Source organism: Dasypus novemcinctus, chromosome 9, assembly GCF_030445035.2.
Source record: "Dasypus novemcinctus isolate mDasNov1 chromosome 9, mDasNov1.1.hap2, whole genome shotgun sequence".
Classification (NCBI taxonomy): Eukaryota; Metazoa; Chordata; class Mammalia; order Cingulata; family Dasypodidae; genus Dasypus; species Dasypus novemcinctus.
Genome location: NC_080681.1, coordinates 118,376,941 through 118,383,810, shown reverse-complemented (window position 1 = coordinate 118,383,810; position 6,870 = coordinate 118,376,941). Strand labels below are relative to the sequence as shown.

The 6,870-nt window shown below is 44.1% G+C and overlaps 1 protein-coding gene across 1 annotated transcript in view; it reads left to right on the top strand.

Annotated features, from left to right (window-relative positions):
* The first annotated feature begins 1,963 nt into the window (after positions 1–1,963).
* SPEN (spen family transcriptional repressor) overlaps positions 1,964–6,870 on the top strand; it is a 115,468-nt gene continuing 110,561 nt past the window's right edge. The window contains exon 1 of the mRNA XM_004472159.5: positions 1,964–2,525. The gene's annotated coding sequence lies outside the window, so the exon portion shown is untranslated. The remainder of the gene's footprint in view (positions 2,526–6,870) is intronic.

The following is a 6,870-nucleotide window of genomic DNA, read 5'->3' as shown; positions in this document are numbered from 1 at the left end:
TGAATCGACTTGTTATTCATTTAATTGTAAGGAATTAAAAAAAAAAAAGTCAAATGGAAGATGTTCACAACGCCCAAGAACAGCATATTCCAACCTATTGTACCAGTTTATGGCTCCGATGGGCGATAAAACCTTATCTGAAATAGTGGCGCAGTGTGTGTTTAGGCAGCCAATGAAAAGCAGAGGCTCAGCCCTCCTGGGCTCACAGCAGCTTACCAAAGATGCCGTCGTTTTTTTTTTTTTTTCCCCCTCGAGTTTTCTTTAGAGACCAACCTCTTGGTTACCACGCTAGTTTTTAGCACCTTTGTTGGGTCTCACGGCATCTCACCACGCACTCGGAGGCACGCTCTGCAGGTGGACTTCTATTTGCAGAGCGCCATGATGGTTCAAGGCCTGACTGTTCAAAAGGATTTGCTATTCCCACCAGCACTAGGCTCCCGAAAACGCCTTCATTCTCAGGGTGAAATTACAGCTTCCCACGGTTGAGTTCTATGCATTTCCTCATAAAATGTGTTCCTTTCACATTACAAGAGTGGGGCGGAGATATCCCACTTTTTAAGGGGCTTAGAGGGAACTTGGGAGACGGCTTTTTAGGGGTTCACACGGCGCGCGCGCACCCAGCTCAGCTCCGAGGCGGTGCGTGCTAAAGACCAGAGCCTCGAGACCCGAGGCAAAGAACAAAGAGGACGCGCTCGCCCCCTGCTTGAGGGTGGCAGCCAGGATGCCCTTCCCAGCGCCGCCCAACGCACCCCCCAGGCCGCGAGCGGACGCCCCGCCCACCGGCCAGAAGCGGGAGCGCGCGCCCCTCCGCTCTCGGCCGCGCGAAATGGCGGCCGCGCCACAAAATGGCAGCCGGGCCAGACCAAGAGCCGGCGCCAAAAGAGAAATAAAAGGCGATCCGGCTCCCTCCCCCAGCCCAGCCAAGCGAGCCTCAATTTCGCCCTGAACGGCCTGAGGAGCCCCGGCCTGCCTCGGCCAGTGGCCGGGGCGCCCCTGCCGCCGGGCGGGATCCGTCGTCGGCCCCAGCGGCTGCGCCGAGCGCCTTCTCGGGCCCTGCACAGCAGAACCACCGGCCGTCTTCAGGAGTCCACCTGCTCTTTCAAACTTCTCCCCTCCAAGACGCTTTCACCCAAAGGGATGTAACTGGAGAGAATAGAGCGTCGCCGACCTGCCGCTCGACCCCCTGCCCTGGGCACCCCTTTCCCAGGGTTTCCACACACTCGCAACTTTAGCTCCAGGTCACCAAAGTGAAGACAGGAAAGGCGGGACCAAAGAACCCCCCCCACAATGAGGGAAAACTAATGCAAAAGGGACTAAAGCACTCCCCAAAACCATACTTCGGCAGCCACGTTGAGTCCTAATGTACTGAGCTGACACTCGAGAGGGCAATGAAGATTGGGTGGCCCACGAGGGCGCAGGCTCCTGAGGGCGGATTTCGGCTTTCATTCCACCACGCAAACATCCAGTGAACATCTTAGGCTTTTCATCGCTACCCCCTGCCCACTCCCTTCTCCCTGTGGTAAAGGGCCTTGGGGCCTGGGCAGAGGCAGAGGAAGGAGCGGCTCCTGTGGTACCCAGGCTTTTTCTCCTCTGGCGTGAGGGTCCGGGTGGATGTGGGCTTTGCTTTGGCCGAGGCTCGACGGTTGACGGCAGGGTGGTGGCAGTGCGCTTTGGCTAGTTCCCTTTTTTTCTCTCGAGCGCTCGCATCTCTGCGCTCCCCATCCCCCAGCTTCCCCGGGGTTCGTTCTTTCCAGAAACTTCTCAGGGAAGCCCCAAACCCGCAGGCTCAGGCACTGCCTCTCTCCCAGCGCATGCGCGAGCGGTAGGGCGGAAGGCTCGGGGCGAGCTGGTGCGGGCGTGAATGTGAGACTGGGGCGTGCGCGCGCGCGAGCGCCAGCGCGGTGCTGGGCGGTTCTCTTCTCACAAAGCAGGGAACAGCCCCCCTCCTGCCCCATCACGTTCCAGTCGCGTAAGCGCGTTGCGGAAACTTCCCTAGCCTTTGAGGGAAGGGAGGAGGGGCAGGTCCAAAGCGCTGGAGTCGTTGCTCCGCGGGCCTGCGCACTGGGTTGTGTTCGCCTCCCTGTGTTCTGTGCTGCTTCTTGTAGTGTCTTTGATTTGAAGTGGGTCTGAGCAGTTCGGTTATTCCGTATCACACGTGCGGAAACTAGCCACTTTTGAGGGGCTCTTTTTTTTATACCACGGGTTTCCTGGAGATTAGCGTTCCCTTTTTGCCTGGGGGTTGAATATGGACTGTTTTTGGCTTTCCTTCCACCTCTGCCTACGCCATGTTTGGAATGGCTGCTGACTGAATTCGCTGACTGTGGAGTGTCCTGAAGCCTTCTTTAAACTTGGGAGGACAGCCCTAGCCGAAGACTGCGTGGTGTCTAAGCCGGCTAACATCAGGCGCTGCTTGGAGTTCTTGCTTACTGAGCCAAAATAAAGGTGTCCTATTTTCAACAGTGCCCTTGGTTCTCGCCACAACCTTCTGCTCCCGCCCGCGGGGCTGGCAGCTAGGTTTGCCCTCGGTGCGTATGCAGACAAAGAAAAGGCCTTTGCTTACGGCTCCGTCTGCCTTTGCAGAATAGAGCGTGGAGAGCGGTAACCAGAGTGGCCGCATTACTCCTTGAGGTCTCCTCCCCCCTTATTTTTTCTTCCTTGGGAATGTGGTGAAATTATTGCCAGGGTTGTGGGCTCTTAAGAAGAAAAAAAAAAGCTATTTACCTTGCCATGTAAGGCATTTCTATCCCATGACGTTTTTGAAGTCCAGCAAATTAATATTCCCTTGACAGAGAATAGAGGATTTCTTTCCAAGGAACTTTCTTGCCTTGCCACCCTTCATTTTTTCTTCTTGTGTTCTTTAGTTTGTAACGTACCTTCTGATCCTCGTAGATGTAAGGTTTGAAAAAGTGAGCTTGTGCGTGAACAGAGCACACTGGGAGCTGCTAAAGACTGGCTTGGCCAATTGCAATTCGAATCTATAAGGTGATGGGCTGCATTTTGACTCTGAAGTTCTTTGGCGGGTGCTAGCTCGCCTGCGAGTGCGTGTGCGTCGGAGGTCAGTCCAGGTCATCGCTCTGGGCGGAGCCACGCGGTGGTGCCTAAGGGAGCGAGTTTTTTGCCTGGTGGGAATTTTGAATGGGTGCCAGATTCCTGCAAGGAACTCTGTATATAGAAAGCTATCAAGAGGCTCCTTAAGTACCAGCAAGCAATAGAACCCCCTCCCCACCTCCCGCTAAAGTGGCTAAAATTTGAGGCTTGGAAATGAATGACCCGCTCATATGTCCCCTGAATTCACAGAATTTCTGTTACGGATTCTGTCTTGCATAAATTATGATTAATGAAGGTCTTTAAAACCATAGTTCCTAGAATAAGGATAATGCTAACAACCAGGGGGAAGGAAATTTTTACGTGTGTACATTTTGTAATTTTAAATAGGCCTACCAAAGTTCTTATGTGCTAATATTAGAATCTCTGGAAACTGATCTTATCGTGAAGCGAACACTATGTTTAAAGCTGAAAATTAAGGACAAAGTATGCTGCTTTAAAGCTATTTTTGTGAGTTAAAATTTAAAGTAAAGGTTTACAACTTGGGTGTGGGGTTGAGAAAACACCAAACTCCCTCCAGCCAGATAACAGTATGTAGTGAAACCTTAAGTTATAATGACTCTCACCAGTTGTTTTGTTTCTTAGAAAAACCATTTTAAATTAATCTAGCTTTTTATTTATTTATTTTGAGGTACCGGGGGCCGGGATTGAACGCGGAACTTCGTATGTGGGAAGCCAGTGGTCAACCACTGAGCCACATCGGCTTCGGCTTCCCTAGTCTAGCATTTTTAAAGAAAGTTATCTTGAGGAATGCTCTCCTTTTAGCCAAAGGTGTTTTCCAACTACAAGTATAAGGGATGGCAGTCAGGACTGTTGTAGATAGAATGAAAACTTCTGTCCATACCTCCATTAAAATACTGAAATGTAACTTTTTAAAGGCTTAAAAATAAACTAATATACAGCATTTAATTCAGAAATTGCATCATATCTACCTAGTCTTTAAATAGAGTGTGGTTTTATTTTAAGCCTAAGGTTTCAAGTTTCTAACTATGGAACATTAAATAAAATTAGTAATCATTATCATTCTGCAGATAAATGCAAAAATTAAGGCTATGCCATTTAAAGAAGCAATACTATTAAATAGCAATACCTGAATTAAAATTGAAGTAGACATACTTTGAATCAGTACATAAATAATTTTTTATCTGAATTCTTTAGTTCAAACTGTAGTCAGGCCTGTGAAAGGAGCCATGAGGGAGCTTAAAATCCTCTGCTGAAACTCTCAATAGATATGTAATAAATTACTAAACACATTTTATATTTGGTATTATTGTTTTAGAGATTCTATGAAGTTGGATAGTCTTCTCTGAGTTAATCAGTAGCCTTGATTTGCACTATTTATGTTCTGCTTACTTCCTGATGTTTTAAAGTTACAAATGTCCTAGACATAGGGTGTTTTGGCTAATGTATATCACTTATGGTGAGAAGTAAATTTTTTTCTCAAATGGGGATTAGCAGTAGGGTCTGAAAAGGTTGAATGAAATCCCTGATTGAATTAACACAAAAATAAACATTTGTTCATATGGGGGGTCTATTAAAATAAAAATGTTGGTTTAATGTAATCAAATATTAACATTTCAGAGTAACCCTTAACTAGAATGACCCAGATGCTGTTTTACAAGTCATTTTGCTGTAATTTTTTTTCTGATTATAAAAGCAATGTATGTTAAACAAGAGTTTAGGGAGCAGATGTGGCTCAAGCAGTTGAGCACCCCTCTCCTACGTGCAAGGTCCAGATTTTGGTTCCAGTGCCTCCTGAAAAAACAAAAACAAACAACAAGCAAAACAATGAAAAAAATCAACTCAGGGAAGCTGATGTGGTTAAGCCCAGCGTCCCACATTGGAGGTGCTGGGTTCCATCCCTAGTACCTCAGAAAAACCTTTAAAAAGTAAACAAGTTAAATTCTACCGTGTAGAAATGCCACGATTACAATTTGTGAATTTCCTTCTGATGTATTTTCTACTCAAAGTCAACAAATATTTGTAAATCCTATTAATAATTCTAAATATATATATACATACAGTGACAGTGTTTCCTTAAATAGGGAGATTTGCTTTTGGCAACTTTCCAGGGAAAAGGTATGTGGAAACATAAGAATTAATTTTGTAAAACAAAATAATCAGCCTTTATATTCATTTCTGCAAAACTAAAGACAATTTGGAATAAATTAATTGAAAAAAAAGATTTTTAAAGGTGGTATCTGGGATTGAATGTGGGACCTCATATATGGGAAGCAGGTGCTCAACCACCGAGCTTTACCCACTCCCGAATTATTTAACTTTTTAGAGGGTTGAACAGTAGAGTAGATTTGAATGTTTGCTGAAAGAATGATCTAGAGAAGGAATAGCAAGCTAGTACTGTTAGCTGATTTGAATTCTGATAGTTTATGTATAGACAATTTTACCAGGGTGAGCTTGCTCTCTCACTGTGTCTGTTAAGCAAGAGGTCAAATACCAAATACTATGACAATAATATTAGTGTTGTCTGTTTTATTTTCTACTGTTTTGAAAAAAAAAAGAAAAAAGACTGATTATGAAAATAGAAAGGTGTTTGTAATATTGTCAAGTTCTCGTGGTCGTGGCTTCAATCGTTTTAGAGCTAGTTAATATATTTTTATTTGTCTTTAGGAACAGATGCTTATATTTTAAATGCTTTTTAAAAATTATTATTAAACAGCTTAATTTCAATAGCTTAGGACCCAGTTGATAAAATATTGGGTTAAGTATCTGGTAACTATTCTGTTTTTCTGTTTAAGATAATATTTATTTGCTCTGGTGCCAGGTTAGTATTGAAAGCTTGAGTTTGAGGCTCAGATGCTTTCCCCAATTGGCTGAACTCTTTGAGCACGTTTAGCATCCTAAATACAGGAGCTCCTCACAGTATGAAAATAAGACCTGATTAAAAACAAATCTATTTTAATTCTCCTTTGTAAATAACTCTGCTTTAATGTCACTTTTTAAAATGATCTTTGATACTCATATGAGGAATTCACTTCACCATCCACTTAACATACAGAAGATGTTACACCCTACTTTTTGACCTTTTTCAATAAACATCAATTATTGTTAAAATAGATAAATGTAAAATCATCAGAGAATAACAAAGTGGGTTGACTTTCTGTTGAAAACGTACAAAGAGTAATGCTTATGAAAAAATTCTGCATTTGTAAACATTTGCAATAAGGACTGAGAGAGAGAAAGCTTTCCCATTGCTTCCTGATACATTGCCAATGAAAATGAAATACACTGAGAAAACCAAACACTTGATTTTGGGCTGTGCAAAGGGCATGTACTTATCAGTTTTGTTGTAATTGAGAGCTTTTGCAACAGAAAAGGTTAGCAAACAAATAAGAGGAATTGCATACTTGACATGCAGTCACTGCATATTGATTTGACTATAGGACCTGGCAATAATAAAAATGTTATAAATTGATAATGTATTAATTTCAACTGATGCTTTCTTTGGTTATTAATGCGAAAATATCGGCTTAATGGTATTCATAATATTTATATGGTATATTACTTCCAAGCTCTTTTTTTTTTTTTTTTGAGGTACTAGGACTGGGGATTGAACTGAGGACCTCATATGTGGGAGGCAAGCACTCAACCAGTAAGCCACACTGGCTACCTTGAGTTGGCTTTTTTGCCTGTTTGCTTGTTGTTTTTGTGTTTCTAGGAGGCACCAGGAATCAAACCTGGGACCAAACCTCCCAAGTGGGAGGCAGGCGCTTAACTGCTTGGGCCACATCCACTCCTTCAAGCACT